Source organism: Amborella trichopoda, chromosome 6 (genome assembly GCF_054954075.1).
Source record: "Amborella trichopoda isolate Santa Cruz 75 chromosome 6, AtrichopodaSantaCruz75HAP2 v2.0, whole genome shotgun sequence".
NCBI classification, from domain to species: Eukaryota; Viridiplantae; Streptophyta; class Magnoliopsida; order Amborellales; family Amborellaceae; genus Amborella; species Amborella trichopoda.
The window spans coordinates 43663585-43687647 of record NC_142341.1 but is presented as its reverse complement, the minus strand read 5'-3'; the positions used below and the strand labels follow the sequence as shown (position 1 = coordinate 43687647).

At 34.7% G+C, this 24063-nt stretch overlaps 1 long non-coding RNA gene across 2 annotated transcripts; it reads right to left on the bottom strand.

Moving 5' to 3' along the window:
* Positions 1–12263: 12263 nt before the first annotated feature.
* LOC18431178 (uncharacterized) lies at positions 12264–19512 on the bottom strand. Of its 2 annotated transcripts, XR_016058637.1 has the most exons (3): positions 18171–19492; positions 13727–17521; positions 12264–13310 (listed from the first exon to the last, which is right to left on the bottom strand). It is a non-coding gene; the product is annotated as an uncharacterized LOC18431178 (long non-coding RNA). The 2 variants fall into 2 exon arrangements; XR_016058638.1 differs by lacking the exon at positions 12264–13310 and having other exon boundaries at positions 16218–17521; positions 18171–19512.
* Positions 19513–24063: the final 4551 nt, after the last annotated feature.

Below are 24063 nucleotides of genomic sequence, written 5' to 3'. Positions count from 1 at the left end.
AGAATTTTTTTTGAACTTTAGGTTTATTCAATAACATTCCCATTCTAAAAAGATTCACGCTCTTCATACCTTTCATGTAGTGCTACATCCCCAGTCATATTCCTACACATTATTGGAATGGCTTCTCTATCCCTAGCCTAAAATCGACTTTTCCAAAATGTTGCTTTCCAAATCTCACTTCTAGAATGTGCTGGTTTCTTGGTTGCTTATTGTGAGAGGAAGGGATTCGATCCCAGCCATTGAAGATGAGGGAGCCACATAAACCCTATATGCCGAAATAATTCGAAGTGTGCGGCTACCAACTCTTGTCCCATTCTGGAAACCAGAATAAAGCCATGAGGATAAGGACGATTACAAAGTTGACTAGTTTCAACATGGGCGGCTCAATCAAGGAAAATAAACATCTCTAAAACTCGTTTCCACATGGGCGACTCAATCAAGGCAAATAAACATACGGGCCATGAAAAAAATGTGGCATTATCCCATCGTTTTACAACTTTCCTGATTTTAGGCTCATCTCCTTTCTTCCCAGTCTTTTTATTTCAATTTTTTACTCCAGTTTCCATTGCAAACATTTAACTAGTTTTATTTTGTTTTTTTAAGGGATTTTATGTACGGATAATGCTAAACATTAGTGTTTGTTTGAGTGAGTTTTGTAATATTACTACTACAGAGATTTTCTGAGTAGTTTTGGAGTATGTATAAATATGTGAGAGTAATTTAAGTATGATGTTGTGAATTGCTAATTATGTATGCAAAGTAGTGCGAGTATTCTAATAAATTTGTCACAATATTTTAAAGTTTAAGGACATGAAACTCACTAGAATATGTTAGATTTGGTCTAAAAGTTACATCATGATAGAGATTGCAACTTAATGATAGAAACACACAAAGAGAGAATGTAAAGAGAGAAAATCAAAGCTCACCCTAATATTACAGCAAATGCAAAAGTGAAATTAGATAAAACATTACAGCAAAATGCAAAAGTGAAATTACATAAAACATTAGCTCCCTATTGGAATGACCAACGCCTTCTATGCTACTTGTCTTTCAACTTTCCAACATATATTAAAAGCTAACCCATTCCCATCATACAATCCACTAAGTTCCTATGCATATTTTAATTCTCAAATCTTGGAAACTCCTCACATTGACTCTTTCTTTACCCCTTTCAAGACTTTAAAAACCTACTATTGCACCATTCTAGGTTTATGAAAATGAGTTGTCTGCACCATAGTTATTGGGAGCGCCCAACTAGGGTGGCGCTCCCGCTCCGGCGCTCTGTAGCAGGGATCTCAATCGAAACTCGTTCTCTACTTTTTGGGAGCTCGTTCCAATTTTTATGATTCTCGATCCCGTTCAGAACGAAACTCGCTCTCGATATTGCACGGAACACGTTCTTTAAATTTTAGGATCTCGTTCTTGAATAAATTAGATCCCCGCTCCCAAAGTTTTAAGAGCGATCCCTACATTTTCGAAACTCCATCTCTATTTTTCCAAAATATTCTAAAACAAACTTCTTAAATAAAATTAATTTTTAAAATAAAATAATTATAGTTTAAGTCAAATTTTCATAAAGTGGAGTTCTGTAATGGGAGCGTGGACTAATATGCACAGAACACAATCCTTCCTTGAATGGAGTTCGATCCTCTCCAAATAGGAGCATGGCCATTCTTAGATGGGGGTGTGATCATGTTGTTTATGGGAGCACGATCCTAATGAATATGGGAACACGATCCCATTTGACATGGAAAGTGTTCTTGTTAAATAGGGATCTCAATCTCGATGTATTGGGAACGCGCTCCCTCTTCATACAGGATCTCGATCTTCTACTTTTACCCTCACCAAAACTCGCTACCCGAGCTCCGAAGCTTTGGCCAGACATCGTTCCGACGCTCCCGCTCCCGGTAACTATGGTCTGTACTAGATTTATAGGCCCCATTTTGGGCCCTATATCATTGTCCCTACTGCCAAATTTGCCTTCAAATTTTATATATTGAACCAAAAGGGCTTTTACGTAGACTCGAGTTCGTGAGGAGTTTTAGGAACTTTCAATCCCCATTACAATTTACCTCAATCCTCTATAAGGGATCGAAAGCTCTTGATTCGGGCCTTCAAGTATACATAAAATATTCTAATAAGAAAACATATATAAAATCGAAAATATCAACACTTTCGGGGCCCGTAAATCTGACTGTGACGGGGGGGTTGTCCACGTTCTGCTCCTCGGGCTTCAAGTGACAGTAGGAATTAGTAGCTACTTCTTCTCTTCTTAAAAATACTAGCGCACACAACATAAGGGTAGCGCACTAATGGAGGCTTATCTTCTTCATTGAGCGCGTAAGAAATTGATTTACAGATTTCTCCCTCTCTCTCCACTTTCTCACTAACACGTCATAAGTATAGGGCATTCATAACCAATGTTTAAAAGGTCGGCCGATTTTTAAAAAATTGGTTAACTAATTCGGGATTGATCACTGGCCGTTCCCGATTTGGCCCGATTCTAACGGTCATATAGGAATTTTTCAATGCACTAATCGGTCGATTAGTGCACTAATCAGCGATTTGTTCTAAAAATATGCCGAGAAGTGCATTGTCACAATGTATAGTTTGCAAAGTTGTTGTTACAAATTTTTTTATATATTTCTCTTTCTTTTGTTTTTTTTTTTCCTATTCTTCTATGGATACTGCCAGCCCGCATATTGTAGAAATGTGGGCTTGGCCATAAATATATTTTTAAAAATATAATTTGATCATATTTTTTATGGAGATGATGAATTTAAAAAAATAACAATTTGGAAGCTAGAAATAATAATTATATTAAAAAAACATTTGAAGCATTAGTTACACTTGTTTTTAGATGGACTACCTATTTGTAACTATCTTTACCTCTGGACCACATATTGTAGACTATGGTTTACCTGCATGAAACAATTTTACTTCTTCTATTTCTCAATTTAAAACTCTATACATTATTACAAATTTTATTTGCTAACTGTAGGGTTTGTCGGGTTTGGCCAGTAGACACACACGCACCAGAGTTGTCCCTCAACTTGGGGGATATAAGATTTATTCGTTGTTCATGTTATTTGATCTTCAATCCAATACCTACACCAACAATCCCCGAGGGGCACATAGACATACACATACCCACAAATATGAAAGAGAGAGATGGAAATTTATCAACAAAGAGACGAACAATTTTATATAATTATATTATATTATATATACATATTTTATTCATGTAATTTATATTATATATTATAATACATATTTATGATATATAGATCACTGAAAAAGTATTGTTTCAAGTGACTAATCATTTTCTCCGAAACCCAATTATACCTTTTTTTTTTCTTTTCTAATGTGACAATATAAAATATAATACATGTAAATTTTAAACCTTTTTTACAAATTTTTTGGGATTTTGTAAGTTTTTTGAGATTTTTTTATCAAAATTCCATTTTTTTAAAAAACATCGAGACACTAATCTGTCGATCAAGTCAGAATCGGTCGAACCAATCGGATCAAGTCAAGACCGACTAGTTGATCAGATCCATTGTTTTGAACACTGTTTAAAACAGAAAAATAGGTCTAATTGTCCCCCCAACCCTCTCTCTACATAAGTGAGGTTTAAATAAATGGAAAATTACAAAAAAAAAAAAAAAACCCAAGACCACACTTTCTATGCAACTTACCCCCAACCTAACGTTTTCTCACTTTTTTCCCCAAAAGAAACTTTCTATGTAAATACCCCCAAGGGAAAAATATTATTATTATTAACGAAAATGCCCTTCCCGTATACAAAAATTACTTTGGCCAAATTTGACGTTAACTTTTGAACCCCGGTAGTACATTGTCAGAGCGCACCATCACATTGCTGGAGCGCCCAAATGCCGGACCGTCCTAAGACAACTACCGGACAGAAACTGAATATTGTTGAACCGCCTTTGCAACTGTCAGGCTACCCTTTGCAACTGCCAAACCACCTTTTGCAACTACTTGACCATACTTTACACAGTGTCAGAGCCCTACTGCCGGACCACACTTTACACAGTGTCGCACCCCGACTGTCGGACCACACTTTACACAGTACTGGAGCCATACTACCAGACTGCACTTACACGGTGCCGAAGCCCTTATTTTGGTGGGATAGAGGAGAGAAAGGCATGGGTAAGGTAAAAGTAAGGAATGATAGTTTAGCCCTTTTTTATTTTATTTTTAGTTGGGGGTATTTGCATAGAAAGTATATTTTGAGGAAAAAAGTGAGAAAAAGTTAGGTTGGGGGTAAGTTCAATAGAAAATGTAGTTTTGGGGGTTTTTTGTAATTTTCCCTTAAATAAATGTCTCTAAGATAATAAGGATGAAGAACTACGAAGTCTTTCCATATTGTTGACCGGAAACCACCTCTCTCTCGGGAGGTGGTTTTATAATTTATTTGAATTCAAAAATATCCTCAAGAGGGTTTTATGATGTTTTGAGTTCAATATATCCTATCCTTTTATATGAATTTAAACTTATTTAAAACTACCAAGATTTGGTGTGATATTGCATGACAGAATCACGGGATTGCAGTTATTAAGGTCCGTCTCACAGATCAAACCAACAGACTGTTCCAACATGTATGAGTGTAATCAATTCATTCCATGATGAAAAATCCTTCCAATTTGAAATTTTTGAGAAAGAGGACCCAAAGACAAAAACAATAGGCCAAACTTCATTTCAAATGGATTAATGATCAGGGAGATACGATTCGTTGAACTGGACCCATATATGTTGCGAATTCCGACAATACATCCGAGCATTGAGGGCCAAACTGTTTGGATCGATTGGTGAAAAATTAACAAGGGTTTATAACATTCACAACTATTGTATAATCATATCAATATCAACAATCAATAAAAACTACATAATATCAAAGCAAGAACATAGAATAAAAAATCCAGCAACATACATTCACAAAGCACAACAATTTAACGTAGTTCAGTCACAAATCTTGACCTACATCTACATGAGAATGGTGTGAGACTTTACTTACTAAATTGGGAAGATTACAAGAAGGTGAAATCGAGCTCAAAACATCAATTTTCAATAGCCACTTCTCAATCTAAATAGAGCCCAAAACTAGAGCATCAAGAACACCAAAAAATGACTTCTCTTTGAAACTTTCTCAAACTAAAAAAAAGCACACAACAAATCCACAATGGGCTAATTCTTTTGCGCACTTTCTCCCTCTAAAACAGAGCATACATCAGCCCTCAAGAGAAATCTCAATTGCAGCCCAATATCTTTATATTGTTCTCACTTTTTCTTTCTCTAAACAAAAGGGTTTTTAATCTTTTTACTTTTTAAAGTTCCTACAACATCACAACCATTGGATTAAAAGCAATCCAATGGCTCCAAATAAAAAGAGAAAAATCAAATAAAACACCCACATGTGTGATTTGTTTCTTATATGTGACAATCTCTCACTTGAAGACAAATCACTAAGCCTCTAAACCAACCACCAATGGATCATTCTCCATCATTTCGAGGCTTTGTCTCCTTCAACCATGAAGGCCTTATATATATCGTATTTTTTTTCAATTGAGACAATGTTTGTCAACATATCAGCAAGGTTATCCTCAGTGTAAATCTTGTCCACCTACAAATCTCTACGCTCGAGGGCGATTCGAATAAAATGGTATCTTCCTGTATATGCTTTGTCTTGGAGTGATAAGCTGCATTCTTAGCTAGATGAATAATACTCTGGTTATCACAATGCACAACATGCTTATCTTGTTTCACCCCAAACTTGTCAAGAAACATCCTCAACCAAATCATTTCCGTCGCTGCCTCAGTTAATGCCACATACTCAGCTTCAGTTGATGACAAGGCAACAATATCTTGCAGCCTTAACATCCAGCTGACTACACACCACCAACATTGAAAATGTATATAATGATAGACCTTCTAGTAGTACGACATCCTGCAAAATTTGCATCTACATAACCAACAACTTCAAATGATGAGTTTCCAAAACACAACCATACATTTTGTGTCCACTGCATGAGCAATATCAGGTCTAGTACAAACCATTGCATACATCAAACTACCTACTGCAGAAATATATGGAACATTCTTCATGTTACTTTTATCTACTTTGTTCATTGAATTGTCCTTTTTAGAGGGCTTAAGATGTGCAATTAATGGCGTAGAAACATGCTTACAATCAATCATATTAAAGTGCTTAAGAACTTAGAAATATACTCAGATTGACTTAACCAAAGCTTAACTTGCTTTCTATCTCTATGGATGTGCATGCCTAATACCTTCTTGGCTTGTCCAAGATCTTTGGTGGAAAAATGTTTGGACATATCAAGCTTCATAGGTTTGATTTCATTCAGATCGTTGCTAGCAACAAGCATATCATCAACATAAAGCAACGAAACAGTAAAAGAATCATATGTTAAACTCTTGAAGTACACACAATGATCAAATTCGCATCTAGAATAACTTTCACCCAGTATAAAACTATCAAATTTTTTATATTATTGCCTCGATGCTTGTTCTAAATTATACCAATCTCTTTCTCAACTTACAAACCAAGTTAGGATTGGTTTTGTTCTCAAAACCTTTAAGTACACAGATAAATTTCTTCATCAAGATCATCATGCAAGAAGGCAGTTTTAATATCAAGTTGTTCTAACTCTAAATTCAAGTTAGCAATCAATGATAAAACAACTCTAATAGAGTTATGTTTAACAACATAAGCAAAACTTTTATTCAACACCTGATTTTTACCCATAAGCTTTCACCACAAGTCTAACCTTATATCGCATAAGACTATGTGCCTCCGATTTAATAGCATATACCCACCTATTCTTCAATGCTTTCTTCCCATGTAGAAGTTCCACCAACTCTCACGTATCATTTTTATGCAAAGCATCAATCTCCTTCACCATTGCCTTATGCCATCTTTCAGCATTAAGGCAATAAATAGCCACATGAAAGTACTCAAGTTCACAATTATCAGTATACAAAGCATAATATAAAGGGGGAGAATATATTTGTATGGATTTGTGAGGTTATATACATTTTCTTAATTCTGACTCAGGTGTAACTGGTAGGCCTTCTTTATCTTGAATTAATTTAGTGTCATTCTTATAACTAGCATTACCTACATCAATCTATCTTAAGTTTGAGCTTGACTCTCTTGCAGTTGTTGAGGTGGAACAATTCTTGTATATCTGCAATAAGCCTTTCTTGTTTTGGCTCTTCCTGCTTCTTTTCAACAAACATTACATTCTCATTAAAGAGAACATCTCAACTTCTAAGATTCTTCTTTCCAATAGGATCCCAAATCGTAAAACCTCTATCATTATTATCATACCCAAGAAAATGCATCTTCTTGACTTGGCATTCAGCTTGGCTCTATTCTCACTGGCTCTATTCATATGACACACTTTTACTTCTCCATAAAATTTCAAGTATTTTAATATTCAAGGGTGCAATGGGAGATCTATTGAATAAATATACAGTTGTACTAGCAGCTTTAGCTAAAAATTGCTTTCCAATACCAGATTATGAAGGCATGCACCTTACTCTTTCAATGATAGTCTTATTCATTCTTTTAATGACATCATTTTATTATGGTGTCCCAGGAATAGTCCTTATCCTACGAATATCATTTTCTCTACATAAAGTATCAAAGAAATTTGAGCAACATTCACCATCATTATCAGTTTGCATGCATTTTATAAATCTATCTGTTTCTTTTTCAACTTTGGCTTTGAAAGCCTTGAAAACTTCAAAAATTTGATCCTCGGATGCCAAATGGTACAACCGACACTTTCTAGAATAATCATCTAAGAAGATGACAAAATAAGAAGTTTCATCAAGAGATTTAATATTAACAGGGCCACAAATATCAGAATAAATCAATTATAATGCTTTACTTTTTCTATGAGATTTATGTCTTCTAAAACTAACTCTATGTTGCTTACCCATGGCACAATGTTCACAAAAATCAAGAAATGAATGCTTAGAAACAAGAACAAGATCATGCTCATTAAGATAACCCAATCGATTATGCCAAATCTTCATTTCATCTTGCTTATTAGGTGTAGCAACGATCTTCTCTGTAGCATCATTCCTTTGAGCCGTGCCATGAAGAGTGTAGATATTTCCATCATTTTGCCCTTTCAACATTGTCATACAACCTCTTAAAATCTTCCATGACTCATTTCCAAAAGTCACTATAAAGCCAAAATCATCTAATTGCCCAGCATAAGTCATATTTTTCTTCAAGTTAGGAACATGCCTCACATTTCTCAATGTGTGCTTCTTTCCATCTGATTGCTTGATAATAACATTTCCAATAACCAAACTTTTGCAAGTTCGATCATCAACAAAATAAACCTAGCCACCATCCACATTTGTGTAGATGAAAAATATGACCTTTCTGGATAAACATGAAATGAAGCACCAAAGTCTAAAAACTAAGTATCTGCAATAGACAATATCATGCATACAATACTAAAAGTGACCCCATCTTCACCATCTGAAATTAAACTTGTTTCGGCATGGCCATCCTTGCCCTTGGCCTTTTGTTTATCCTTAAGAGCAATGGTATAAAAAACGAATCCTTAACCCGATCGGGCACCCCAAAAACTCATCCAGATCGGTGAATCGGCAATCCGGATCGGGATTCGACCGAATCGGTCGAATTAAACTTTAAAAAAAAATCCAAAAAAATTATTAAAATTCATTACAAATGTTCTCTTTTCAGGAATCTAATAAGAAATTGGGGGACCACACTATTAATTTTTATTTTTCTCATCAATATGCGAATATTGAGATGTTATGTCCCTGTGTGAACTTATGTTAACAATTAAATTTATATCACATAAAAGAAAAATCATAGAATTATCATGGATGAAATATATAATCATAAACTATAATAAATAATGGATTAAACCGATAAAAAAAATGACCACCAAAATCTTTTATTTTTGTCAAGGTAACTTTTGTCAAAAATGACCACCAAAAATGGCAACCAAAATCTTTTGTCCAGGTAACTTTTACTTTTTTGACAAAAAATTATTTTTTTGTCAAGATAACTTTTACTTTTTTGTTAAAACTTTTATTTTTTTGTCAAAACAATTTTTATTTTTTGTCATAACTTTTATTTTTTTGTCAATGTAACTTTTTTTATCAAAATAACTTTTAGTTTTTGTCAAGATAACTTTTATTTTTTTAACAAAAATTATTTTTTTTGTTAAAGTAATTTTTATTTTTATTTCATAACTTTTTTTTTTTTCAATATGAATTTTTTTTATCATAATTTTTTTTTTTGTCAAGATAACTTTGTATATATTTTGATAACTTCTTCTCTTTTTTAAGAAACTTTTTTTATTTTTAAAACGTTTTTTTTTTTTAGACAGAAAATGGAATGTCGCCTGGAGGATTTGAACTCATAACCTTTAACAAGTGCAACAAAAGTCAGACCGACTTAACCACGTTACACTACTTGTTGTTTTGTATAACATTTTCATATATATATACATATATATATATATATATATATATATATATATATATATATATATATATATATATATATATATATATATATACATATATATATATATATATATATGTATATATATATATATATATATACATATATATACATATATATATACATATATATACATATATATATACATATATATACATATATATATATATATATATATATACATATATATATATATATATATATACATATATATATATATATATATATATATATATATATATATATATATATATACATATATATATATATATATACATATATATATATATATATATATATACATATATATACATATATATATACATATATATACATATATATATACATATATATACATATATATATATATATATATATACATATATATATATATATATATATATATATATATATATATATATATATATATTACTTTACGTTCTCAAGACTACTAGCTCAATATCCCACATCAAACATTTTGAGAAAGATTAGCAACTACAAATTAGTTACAAAAAATTACAAACATCGTGACAGTGAAAAGTTGGTGCTTCAAGCTTATGCGCGCTCATGCACGTGTGTGCACAGCACACACATATGCGTATGTCCAACTCGCCCGACTCCGCTATGTTTGTGACATCAGAAACCGGTTTTTGACATCAAAATCGTCGAACTCGCCCGATTCTCTCTAGACACGGGCAATTTTTCATGTTTTGCTGGAAGCGGCACGAGGGTGCCGATTCTGGTGTCGAACTAGGCGAGTTCGGTTCGACTCGACGATTTTTCAAACATTGCTTCAGAGCATAACAATCTTTTCTTGCATGACCAGGTTTCTAGCAATACCAACAAGTAACCTAATCATTGGACTCACCCGATTCTCTCTAGACACGGGCGATTTTTCATGTTTTGCTGGAAGCGGCACGAGGGTGCCTATTCTCGTGTCGAACTGGGCGAGTTCGGTTCGACTCGACGACTTTTTAAACATTGCTTCAGAGCATAACAATCTTTTCTTGTATGATCAGGTTTCTAGCAATACCAGCAAGTAACCTTCTTTCCTTGTGACCTGGACCAGCCCCTGCTATGAGATTTACTCCTAATTAAATCTATACGGTTGGTCTCTATGTTGTGTTCTTCATCTATCTCCTACTGTCAATGCTTGATTTGACTCAACAAGCATTTATGTGGATGTCTTTCTAGTCTTTTCATTTAACAATGAATCTACAAACATCTTTCAAATTAAATTTGTTACCCATTGTATTAGTCACAGTGGTAACCAAGTTATCCCAACTAGCAGGCAAAAAACTCAGCAAAAGCAAATATTAGCCTTCTTCATCCAAATTCACTTTCAAACGCCTCAATTTTGCATAAATTTAATTAAATTCACTCACATGCGATATAATTGTAACACTTTCTTTCATTTTTTTTCATCGCATGCATTTTATTTGCACTAGAAGGTTGCTAAAAAGATTGTCAAAGCGATGTAGATGTTTTACATTAACAAAGATAAAAAAAAATCAATGGTGAAATACATGGTCTAATAGCAGCCAAACATTTTCGATCAAAAATATATCACTCTCAATCTTCCATTCCTTCTGGCATGGCCACTTTTCCTCGAATTGGCTTATCCAATTCTTTTCCAACAAGATAATATTCCATCATCATTTTCCAGGCCTATTCAATTCTTTTCCAACAAGATAATCTTCCATCATTGCCTTGATTTAATTTTTCAAATTCCATTACCCTTTCCATTTTAAAGAAAAATATAGCAAATAACCTCAATAGCAAAAACATTTTCTTTACAAACACAATGAAGAACAAACCCTAGGCTCTGATACCAATTGTGGGGATCGATTGGTGAAACATCGGCAAGGATTTATAACATTCACAGCTATTGTGCATTCATATCAATATAAACAAGTAATAGAAACTACACAATATCAAAGCAAGACCATGGAATGAAAAATCCAACAATATGCATTAAAAAAGCATAACAATTTAATGTGGTTCGGTTACAAATCGTGACCTACATCTACGGGAGAATGGTGCGGGACTTTACTTACTGATTTGAGAAGATTACAAGGTGAATCGAGCTCAAAACATTAATTTCCAACAGCCCTTTCAAACTCTAAACAGAGCCCAAAACCAAGGCATCAAGAATACCAAAAAATGGGTGCTCTTTGACACTTTCTCTTACTAAAAGAGTGCACACAACAAACCCATAATGGGCTCAAGCTTTTGCTCACTTTCTCTCTCTAAAACAGAGCATACATCAGCCCTCAAGAGAAACCTCAATTGTAGCCCAATCTCTCTATCTTATTCTCACTCTTTCTCTCCCTAAACAAAAGCGATTTTAATCCCTTGGCTTTCTAAAGTTCCTAAACCATCACAACCATTGGATTAAATGCAATCCAATGGCCAAAAATAAAAGAGAGAAAAATCAAATAAAACACCCATATGTGTGATTTGTTTTTACATGTGTAACACAAACCACTTCCACTATATAGGATTATAGACCCTAAAACATTGATAAACTTGTAGAGAGGCTCATGACGCACATATCCACAATATTTGGACTTAAAAGCCTCCATACATCGAGAGGTATCAAGGTCAGATGGTCAAACTTTTACACAATTTTATGACCACTATTACGAAGATAGCCGCTCTCACATACGAGTCTCAAAGAAAGCGTCCCTCATATGATTTATAGGGCTTTGAGTAAAGAATCTAATGGTCGAAGTCCCATTAGAATACGCATTGTAGATTCGGAGAAATCCCAATTTTAGTGACAGGAGGTCATCCTGGCATAACATGCGACTAGTAGAAGACAGATAGGTTAGGTTTGACTTCTGATCGTTGTAGATGAGGGGTCAAGTTGTCTCAAAATAGCCTAAAATTTTGGGATGAGGTATGTCATGCCTCATATACGATTTTCCAATAGTTTCAAATCGATTCTCCAAATATCATATTGGGTTTCTTGGTTTAAACGATGATGAACCAAACCATATCCAATTCTTATGATTCTTGGATCATAGGTGTTTGAGGCCTTATTAAGCATACATTTGAGGTTCCACCTCATTTTGACATGATATGATGAGATTTTATAAGGTCCAGACGTCAAACCGCTCTTTAATGGATGATAGTTTTAAAGACGTACTATATCCAAACTCTTCCGAGATAATCCATTGGGTTCATCTGTGGTTCTTTGAAATGTATGTATCCTTGCATGATGAATCAAAAGCACACCCAACCCTCTAATGACAAAAAAAAATTGTGTTGCGCATTATAAAAGGTATTTTTAAAGTGATAAACTTTATTAAAGGCCATGTGAGTGATAGAATTCTTGCATGGTGACGAACGATTCCAAACTAAGATGCCTTAACTTGGTTCGGCAACTCATCCATAATGCTCCTTTCAAATGCTTAGATGTTTCTAAATTAAAATCATGTGCTATATTTGATTCTCAGAGAGCGAAGCACATTAATTTGACTTTTTTTCTCTCTAGACCTCAAGACCCTAAGAAAGGATCCAACAGAACAAAAGCCACAGTATAAAATTTTTCAAATACCACTGTCCACAAAATACTCAAACCAGCGTTTTGATACTCGGCTTTGCCTTATGGGCGAGGCGAGTCTTGGGCGAGTAGATTGTATAAAATATTTACAAAGTTTATCTATATTAATGCAGCTAATTTTAGTCATCAAAATCTGAATGGCTCTGCAGATAGCCCTTGAGAAATCGAACCCCACGCCTCCTACAAAAGGTAAATTTATGTCAAGCGGTGTAATCCACTTGAAGTTAGCTGTCTGATTGAAAAAGTTGCCTACTAATTATATATAGCATGTTTTTATATTCATTTTCTTAAAAAAAAAGAAAAAAAAAAAAAGGTGAACAGGACTAGGGCGAGTTACTCGGATTCACCCGAGTAACCTGCCTCGGCCAAGGCCCGAGTACCTTGGCCGAGTCGATTTTATAAACCCTGATTCAGACCTATATATCTCCTTGTTATACATATATTCTTTAATCTTTATTGGCAAGAAATTTGGAGGTCAGCATACCCATTTCTATACTATTCCTGCAATTTTCACCCTCCAACTTTTGTTTATTCAGCACACATTAAACTTCTTGCAATGCTAACATAGGATGGATAGATAATCACCCATTTCTTACCATGGTCCATGAACTTTGGTTTCCAGGTGGGAGAAATGTTGCCATCCAACTGCATACTGTCGTCGAAATGCAAGAACACTCTCCTTCCTCAATGTGCACGGCATAAGAGGTAACTTGCAGTTTAACCAACCAGAAATCACATATAAAATAGACGTCTAGATTGTTTGTGTTTTTTAGCACAAATTTTTCAAAAGTTCAAATCCTCGACCTTCTTCACCCAAACCAATGTCCACCACTAAGGAGGAACCTAATGGATAACTGGTGTCACCAATCAACAAGTAAAGAAGAAAAAAATCTTACCAATCACCAGCAGAGTTACTACGAAGTGCATGATGCAGTGGCCTACTAGGAGCAAAGGGATTTTCTTGTGCACATTGGTCCCTGAGGCTTCAGTCATGAACAGGTCCTTAGGATTCATTGCATCAGGAAATGCCCAAATAAAAATAAAAAAATAAAAAATAAAAAAAAAGCAGTAGATTGGCCAATGCAAGCTTCATGATATTCACTCCAAAGGAAATTTCAGGGCAACCCCTTCGCCTTGCCCCTAATAGTATCAATGCAAAATCTTGGCCCATGTAATTAATATTGCTATCTATAAATCTTTTAGGTCTAAACTCATCTACCCAAGAGTCAGGGTGCCTCCCAGTTGCCCAAGCATTCACCAAAACTCTGGTCTTTGCAGGAATATGCTAGCCTTTTACAAGGGAGCTGGAGAGTGCAATTACAAGACCTCCTTCACCACTGCTTTTAGGTAATGGAACGGGTGCTATTCTTTCTCATCTATCAAGGTTTTGCGACTGCTTTAGTAAGCCTCATACTTCATCTTGGGCGTTTTACATGACTAATCGGTTCTTCATCAGCGCATGCATTCCCCACTCTAGTGCTGTCACAGTGGAACCTGTCCTAGCTACAAACACATCCTGCAAACTTATGCAATTCAGTCTACAGAATATAGTTCCTAACTAGTAGCCCTTTCTCCAGTAATGGTGCTTATTAATTAATAACCATTTTCTATTGTTGTGAGCCAACCACATGAGCTGTCAAATTTAAAAGACCAACCTCTAAGGCTCTGTTACCAAACTTAGATTCTACATGGGAATCCCAACGCAGCAAAAGCACTTAAATACAGCCTCAAAACCACATGGATGAGCCTTCAAAATTTTTCAAAATACCAGTCTAAAAAATATCCAAACCAGTAGTTAAAACCCTGGATTAGCCAGGCTAATGGGTCATCCAGGAAACCAATCCGAATCAGCGATTTAGCAATCTGGATTAGTAGATTGGTTTTCTTGAGCTCACCCAGACTTTAAACAATTTCAAAAAATTGCTAAAATTTCTCGAAACTCTAGTTTTTAAGTTTCCAAAAAGAAATGAAGGTATTGCATTATGGTTTTCATGGTTTTACCGAAAACAAGTAAATACTGAGAACTTATTTCATGTTTGAGTATTTGTTGACTATTACATCCATTTCACAGTCAAAATGAAGTTTCAAATGGAATTCATTGCAACACAATTGATCTATAAGAGGATACAATTATTAAGATATTATATTGTTATCACATATCAATATAGTGAATTCAAAATATTCAAGTTACATCACAGAATGACAATAATATGCATTAAGCTCACTGACTACAACAATCATTTCATAAATACAGAAATAGTCACAAGTTACAAGTACTTGCTTGTGAGCAATGGAATAACAAGATATTCCTCTCTGTCTGAGGGGGAATGAGCGACTGTGATTGATTTGGGCACTGCTAATGCACATCAGTACAGAAAAATGTTAAATTTTTTTTGTTAGTAACAAATACTATTTTATAGACAAAGATGAACTTTTTACATAAGATTTTCTGTAAATGTTAGCTTATAAGCTTTTATTTTATATATTATATAAAAGATTTTGTGTAGAAGTTTTATATAAGCTTTTGAATAAATGCAACTAGCTTATGTCAAATCTTTGTATAAAATTTTGGTCAATACTTGTATGAGCTATATACAAAAGCTTATATAAGATTGAGCTTTACACAAAAGCTTATATAAGATAGAGCTTTATATAATGGAAGTCATTTATCGACGCACCAATTTCATAGGTTATACACATATCAATGTTGTGTAAATTATGGTTGTCAAATGAGTAGAGCTCCTACATTTCATTGTTTTGTGTGAGAAAGAGATAGGAAAGCTTTCGGCCAATAGTATAAGCTATATACAAACACTTATACTAAGTAGCTTTATCTAAGAATTTGAAAGCCTTATAATTTGAATGTTACTAGCTTATATAAAAGCTAGTAGATTTGCTTATAAATGAATGTTAAAGCTTTATGTGCCTTGTTTATCAGTTTTAGTCCCAGTCCGGGGAGGTAAGAGAGATTACTGAGAAGCAAATATAAAACTAGTTCACTCCACCGCTTTTTGTGCCTTGCCAAGGCCTTCGGGTTCCCCCATTGCACATAGTGGGGGTGGGAACCTCTCTCTCAAGAAGATTATGTTAATAGAAAGCTAAAATTCAAATTAAAAATTTTAAAAATAAAATTACAAAAAAATGAAAATGTGGGAACTAGGCCATCTCGCCAGTCCAGGTTGCCCAGTTCTTTCACAAGCCAGTTCTCTGACAGAATTGACAGATTCCATGGGCACAAGACTGATTCCCGGCTTTGACTCAGAACCAGCTTGGTCACCTCACCACTGGCTCCCAATTCTGTGAACATTGGCCAAACTAATTATCTTCATGTTATACATATATTTTCTAATCATGTATTGTTGCTGCAGTTAGCCCTCGAACTTCGGTCATCACCCTCCAGCTTCTGTTTATTCAGGATACATTAACCTTCTTTCAAGGTGATTATAGGATAGATAATTACACATTTCTTTACATTTTCTACAAAGTTCTTGCATGTAGGACAAATGCTGCCTTCCGTTTGGATACTTTCCTTCGAATGCAATCACTCTCTTCTTAGTGTGTAGGGCATGAGAGCTAACTTGCAGCGTACCCAACTTAAAAAAAAATACAGAAGATAGCTTGATTGGGTCATATGGGACAAATTTAAGGTTTTGAACCCTTGACCTGCCTCACCCAAACTGATATGTTGACCGAAGCAAAAACCTAAGGAACAGGTAGCATTACAGAACTCAAAACGAAATTAAAAAATGTTACTAATCACCAGTAATGCTATTGTGAAGTAGTTTGAGGAGTTGCCACTGGGGGCACAGAGGTTTCCTTGTGCACAGCTAGTCCAGAAGTTTCATTCGTGTCCAGATCCTCAGGATACTTTCCATCAGGCATTGCCCAATTGAAACAAAGCAAGACATGTGCCAATGCAAGCTCCACGATAGCCATTGCAAAGAAAATCCCAGGGCATCCCCTTCGCCCTGCCTCAAATGGTATCAGTGCAAAATCTTGGCCCCTGTAATCAATATTACTACCTACAAACCTTTCGGGTCTAAAGTCTTCAGGGTCTATCCAAGAGTATGGGTGCCTCCCAATGGCCCAAGCATTCACAAAAACTCTAGCCTTTGCAGGGATATGGTAGCCTTCTATGTTGCAGTCCTCTATCAATTCACGAGGAACCAACAATGGACTTGAAGGGTGTAACCGCAAGATCTCTTTCACCACTGCTTTTAGGTAATGGAGCTGGTGTAAGTCTCTCTCTTCTATCATGTTTGTGTTATTGCTTTTAGCTATGCCGCATACTTCGTCTTGGGCTTTTGTCATTGCCAATTGGTTCTTCATTAGCTCAGACATTCCCCTACTAGTGTTGTTGCAGTGGTAGCTGTCCCAGCTACAAACATATCCTGCAAACATTTACAGTTCAGTGTGCAGCTTATAGCGCCTAACTAACAACAGCGCCATTAAAGGTGCTTGCGGTATATGTATATATAGATCATACGTTTCTGGTTATATCATACTTGATGACTCAAAACAAAGAATATGTGGTGACATATCATACTTTTCTGGTTATTACTAAATTTTAAAGTTCCATGACGTTTGCCAGATGCATAGAAGGGGAAGTTTAAAACCTAACATTGGCTGAAATCAATACCTCTTTCCTTTTTCTTTTTCTTTTTTTATATGTTAATGGCGAGAAGGGGTGGACCTTATGATGAGGCATCAGCCCCCTGAACCACCGACACCCAAAGCCCATTACCCACGCTAGTCAATCATAATTTGGTAAATATATTGTTCATTCTTGTTAGTTGAGCTGTAGGATTTCAAACATGCAGCAAAAATACCAAATACATTTATATATAATTGAAATTTTGACTGGTTGATAAGTAAAACATACATAGAATACAGAACAAATTCAAATTACAGAGACAGAGAGATGAGTTGTGAAATGCGCTCATTCCCGGAGGAGGAGTTAGAGAATTGCAGAAAACAGTGAAATATGTTCAATTTGTTACCTACCATAACAACAGATTTTATGTTCAATTTGTTACCTACCATAACAACAGATTTGATGTTATCTGTAGAGAGGGTGAAATCAGGGGTGCCCTCTCTCAGGAGCTGCAGCAGTACATCCACCAAGTCCTTCTCCTCCTCCTCCTTCCCATGAGTAGCAAGAAGGTGCTCAGCGAATACTTTCTCAAGGAATGAATCCCTTTGGCTAGAGTGTTTCTCCAACGTCCTTTGCAATCCTGTCACATATTTCACCTACTCCAGTGATGGAATGAAGTCCCCCACAAAGAAGCCACCAGTCAATTTCTGCGAAGTCTTCATTATCTCCCTCAACTCTGGCTCCTCCTCCCAGTAACTCTTCCCAAATCCCACTCTGCAGAGCACGTTGTTCGTGAGAGAAAGAAACACATCTCTCAAATTCACAAGAGCTTTAGCTTTGGAGGATAAGAAGATAGAGTCCACGAGTCGCCGCACCTCCTCTTTTCGCACAATCCCGAACGACTGGACTCTCTTCGAGCTGAGAAGCTCCAGGATGCAAATCTTCCTAACATGGCGCCGATATGATCCATACGGTGCAAAGGCCACATATGTGCCGTTGTAGGTGAGGTAGTTGGTGGCCACAAGGATGGGCCTGCTACAAAACGCATGGCCATAAGTCTTCATGTAAGGTGGTCGCTTCTTTTCGCTGCCTGACTGTTCGTTGCGGTGGAGATAGAGGAGTATGAGGAGCCGAGTGGAGAGGACAGGGATAATCAAAGTGGTTAACATAGGTTGCTGGCCATGAGTGAGAAGGAAATAAGAGAGAGTTTCCATAGCTGATTGTGAGTTCCCTGCAAGGTTCATGGAAGCCTGGTTTTTGGGATGATCGGTAGAAGCGATAGGAGCTGGAGCTTAGTGTGTTTCTGGGATATTTAGCCTTCTATGGCATTTGCTAACATACAGTGAGCAAGAGAGCACAGCCATCTGATTTTTTCTCAGTCTCTCTGATTAGTGTAGCAATGGGAATTTTATACTATGCCCTGAAATAATGGGAAATGTCCAAAAAGAGTAGGACTTTCAAAGTTGAGGATCTTGAGGTACCACTTTACTTCCAGTGTTCTCTTTTGCATAGAGAATCAGAGCATGGGTGAAATACTTTGTTTCAAGTAATGAAACAATTTATTGTCAAACAAAAAAAAAAAGAATCAGAGCATGGGATTTGGATTAGGACAACCGTAGAAATTGGTTTCTATGTATTTGTTGAGTGTCTAATCACCTTACATTATGGAATACCAACTGTGGACATGGCTAATCACTTTACTTTTGTTGAGAAGCAATGCCATTCCTTTCTATACGTGAATCAAAGGTAACGATCGAGCAAATACTAAAAATGGCAATTTGCTTAGTTTCAATAACAATAGAAAGCACAAAATAAAAAAAAAAATTCTACCAAACACAATCACAACACAAGATTTAATATGGAACATCCTTCAATATAAAGAAAAAAACTACAAGTTAAATCCGAGAAGAATCCACTAAAATCTAATGAGGGTTACATTATGAGTTTGTTCTCAAGTTTTTACCCAAAACTTGAGGCTTATAATCACATGAGAGAACACAATAACTTTGACAAAATACAAAGTTACCTCACAAGCACCAAGAATATCAACTCTAAAAAAGCCCAAAAAAAAATGTTCTTTCAATGACTTGGAGAAACAACCGGATAGCACACCAACTATTCTGGTTTTCCAACTGAGTGTTGAGTGTAAGAGATAGGAAAAATGACATCTGGATGGTCTGAGAATGGTGATAGAAATCTTGCTACAAACCTACAGTTTATTCTCTCCAAGAGCTTTCAAAAAACTGTATCTTTGCTTGTAAATGAAGTCTTTGAAAAAACTATTTTATTTTGTCTTTTAAAACACCATCTATATTCTCTCGCTAAAAACCTCTCGCTCTCTCTCTCTAACCCTTTCTTATATTTATTGGGTTTTTTTTTTTTTTTTTTTTCACTTCTTATGGGGCTGGACCCCACAAGGTAATTACTCAACAACATTGTGCGATACCAACTATGGACACCAATGTTTAAAACCCCGGATCGACAAAGTGAATCGAGCACATTTTAAAACCTGTCTAGATCAAAAATTACCGATTTAGATTGAGAATCCGGCCTAAATTATCTACTAATAAAAACTAAATAAATTTGAGAAAAAATAAAAATAAAAATAAAAATAAAAATAATAATAATAATAATAATAATAATAATAATAATAATAATAATAATAATAATAATAATAATAATAATAATAATAATAATAATAATAATAATAATAAAAAACAGGGCTAGATTAGCAAGTTCTATTATAACAGTAACCCGTTCCTAGCGGAAATCGCTGTGTCATCTGTATATTAAAGGAACTTTTCTGATCTAAATTGACATTTCCTAAATATTGGTGGAAACCATTGATATTTCCTAAATATTAGTGGAAACCATTAGATGCTCTATGGCATACGATAAACTTATACAAAAGATTTTGAGAAAACTACATATATATCTATAATAGTTTTCGTTATTACGGTTCTATTGAGTAGTTTCCGTTATCACCGTTGTGTCTGTTTTTTTCATGTCAAAACGGAAATTAAAAAAAAAAACGCCTTTATCCTTTTTTGGTTGTTGAGCAATCGAATTCAAAGTATTTTCAATTATTCAACAACTGAAAATACATTAATTTCTGTTGTTGAAGAACCGAAAATTTCAAATTTTTCGTTATTCAAGAACCAAAAATTTTAAATTTTTTATTCTTTAAGAACATAATTTTTTTTCCTTGTTGTGAGTCTGAGTATCCTCTCTCCACCTCTTTCTCTACATTATATGGATAAAAATTGTTTTGTTTTTTTGTAACTCTGCGAATTCGAGTGAAGTCGTCCTTTGTTTAAATTTTCTTTTGAACTTACAACATAGATACAGAGGCAATAATGGAAATTATTCAGTAGAGCTGTAACAATAAAATATATATATATATATATATATATAATTTTCCTAAAAGAAATTTAAAGGTCTTTTTTGATGCATACAATAAACTATACAGAAGATTTTTGAGGTGTCTTTACGATCCGTGGTTTATTCACCGTTTAATATTAGTTTGTAAGATTTTCTCTCTCTCTAACCCAAATCAACAGAGTGTCGCTTTCGGATTATCACTTCAAGACTTTAGAGGCGCTCTTTAATACATAATAAGCGTAAGGATAAGGACGATTACGAAGTGCCGCTAATATCGTTCCCAGGTGGAAGGTTTTCATATGCGGAATCGTTACATGGCTTACAGTTTTATAAAGTTTACGTTCTTGTTTTTTTTTTTTTTTTTGGGGGGTGCACTAGGCTCTAAACAATCAGCCTACCTTCTAATAGTGTTAGAGAAATGGTGTTTCAATATTGAAAATATTTGTAATAGCTTTTTTATAAAGTTTAAAGCTTAAAAAGCACGGTGGATCGACAAATCTATGAAAATTTGAAAGCCTTGAAAATTGACGATCCAAAAATACGTAACAAAATGTACTATTTTCAAAACTTGAAATTTCTTTTTTCTCATGTCTATGCATCTTGATGTCGAGATGATCAATTTGAAGATATTTAGGCATCGAAACAACCTCTCCTAGTGATATTTTTGAGGTAGGCTCTAGTTTGATTTTTAGAGCCTCAGCTCTATATAAATTTTTTGCTTTTTTTTTTATGGGTGCGGTTTGTATATAGCTTAAGCTCTAAGCCATCAAATTAAAACCTACCTTCAAATAGTGTCGAGAAATATGGTTTCAATATTGGAAATTTTTGTGATAACCTTAAAATATATTTTTATAGTTATTTATAAAGTTTAAAGATTCAAAAATAGTGTAGATCGACATATCTATGAAAACTTTAAAATATTGAAAATTGATGGTCTAAAAATACGTTACAAAATACACTATTTCCAAAAGGTGTGGTTTCTATAAGGTTGCAACCTTAAACAATTCAATTAAGGCGCAACTCCAAATTTTATCATAACATGTAATTTTGTTAAAAAACAATTATTAGGTTATCTCAAAATCTACTGTCACATCTAATTACAAAATTTTAAATTTAAAAAATGGTTAAAATCAAGTAGATCTATAAACATATGAAAATATTGAAAATAGACGGTCTAGATAATGTATTGCAAGATGCACTATTTCTAGGATTCAATTTATTATTTTTTTTCACATCACGATGCCGAGATAATCAATTCGAGTTTTTTCAGCGTTAAAACAACCTTTTTCGATGGATTTTTAAGGTGCATCTGTAATTCTACATTTTAAGGTTGCAACCTTATATAAACTTTTTCTATTTCTAAAACTTGCAATCTTTTTTTTTCTCATGTCCATGCATCTTGATGCCGATATGATTAATTTGAAGATATTTGAGTATCAAAACAACATCTTCTAATAAATTTTTGCTGTAGGCTCAAATTTGATTGTTTAGAGCCTCGGCTCTATATAAACTTTTCCCTTTTTTTTGTATTGAAAACAAGGTACTCATTTTATTAGTTTTTTATTTTATATATTTTTAGGTTGTACAATGCCCCGAATACCAGACCCTCACTTTTTATTAAAAAAATCTTTTGAATTGCCCGTAGTTGGGGCGGTTCATTATTCTAGACAATAGTAGCTCGATTTATTTTATTTTATTTTATTTTTTTGGCCTTTTAAGGAGTGGTATGATATCTCCAACATAACCCCAATTTGCATTTCTTTTTTATTTAATTAGGCCTGGCTTGTTTGCCCAAATCAAACTGCCCCGGGGAAATAGGGCTTAATTCAAAGTGTCGTGTTCCTCTCAACCTAACTCTCTCTCTCTTATCTCTCATTCTCACACCCCAAACCCCCTCCCTCTCTCTCTCTCCACGATCTGTATAACCCCAAACCTCCCCATCGTCTCTCTCTCTTTTTCAATGTTACGAAATCCACAATAGAATCATTGCCACCGAAGATTCATTCAGCTCACACTCTGGCTCCAGCAAGCCAAGTTTGTGGTCTTGCTGTACACAGAGAAAACATCAAATTTTTATGACCAAATGTTTAGAAAACTTTGGATTTTTAGTATCTAAATAATTTTAGACCTTAAAACTGTTGGGTTTAAGTGGCCGCCTTATGAGAGCTTCTATGAACATTTTATATAGTAGAACATAAACTCAGTAGAAGTATGGTCATTTTGTGGACCATACTAGACAAATGTTATTTGCTGATACTCGGACTAGGCCCGACGCGCTAGCCCAGCCGATGTTTGGAAAAACCCAAGATACCTGAGCATAGGGATCTACCGAGAAGGGTTTAGTGGGTTATCCCTTGATGAGGTCGAAGTATGCCCAGATGAGAGCCAAGAGACTGTGTGGCTATTGCGTGTGATGAATAGCCTTTAGAGACAGGGCTAAAACCCCATCGTTATATCATCACACGACATGTACATAGATAGCGGTTTTGAGATTCACTAATGAGGGCGAAGCGTGTACATCTACGAGAAATTACCCTTATGCACTATAGAGTCATGGTTGCATCAGGGTCCTCCAGACCATGCTTTTTTGTCTCTAGAGGAGAACCTGGAATCCATAAATTGGGATTACGTCTCCTAGTCTATTGGCTGGCTTTAGTGGTCCAATCATGAACCCTTGCAGTGGACTATGGATCATGGAAACTGCTGTGTCAGTTTGAGAAAGCTATACGGATTGTGATTCGCAGTTGAAGGTGGAGTGCTCCTATGTACTGATAATTTCTTAAATCTAACGAATCCGATTCCCATCAAAATTAATTAATTTTATGTTATGTGATTTTTAGAATATTTATTTGAATTTTTGTGAATCTTCTGATATTTTATTTTTATTATTTGAATTTATAAATTAAGAAAAATTAATTTTTCAATGTTTTAAATAAAATATAAGATTTAAAAATTCTA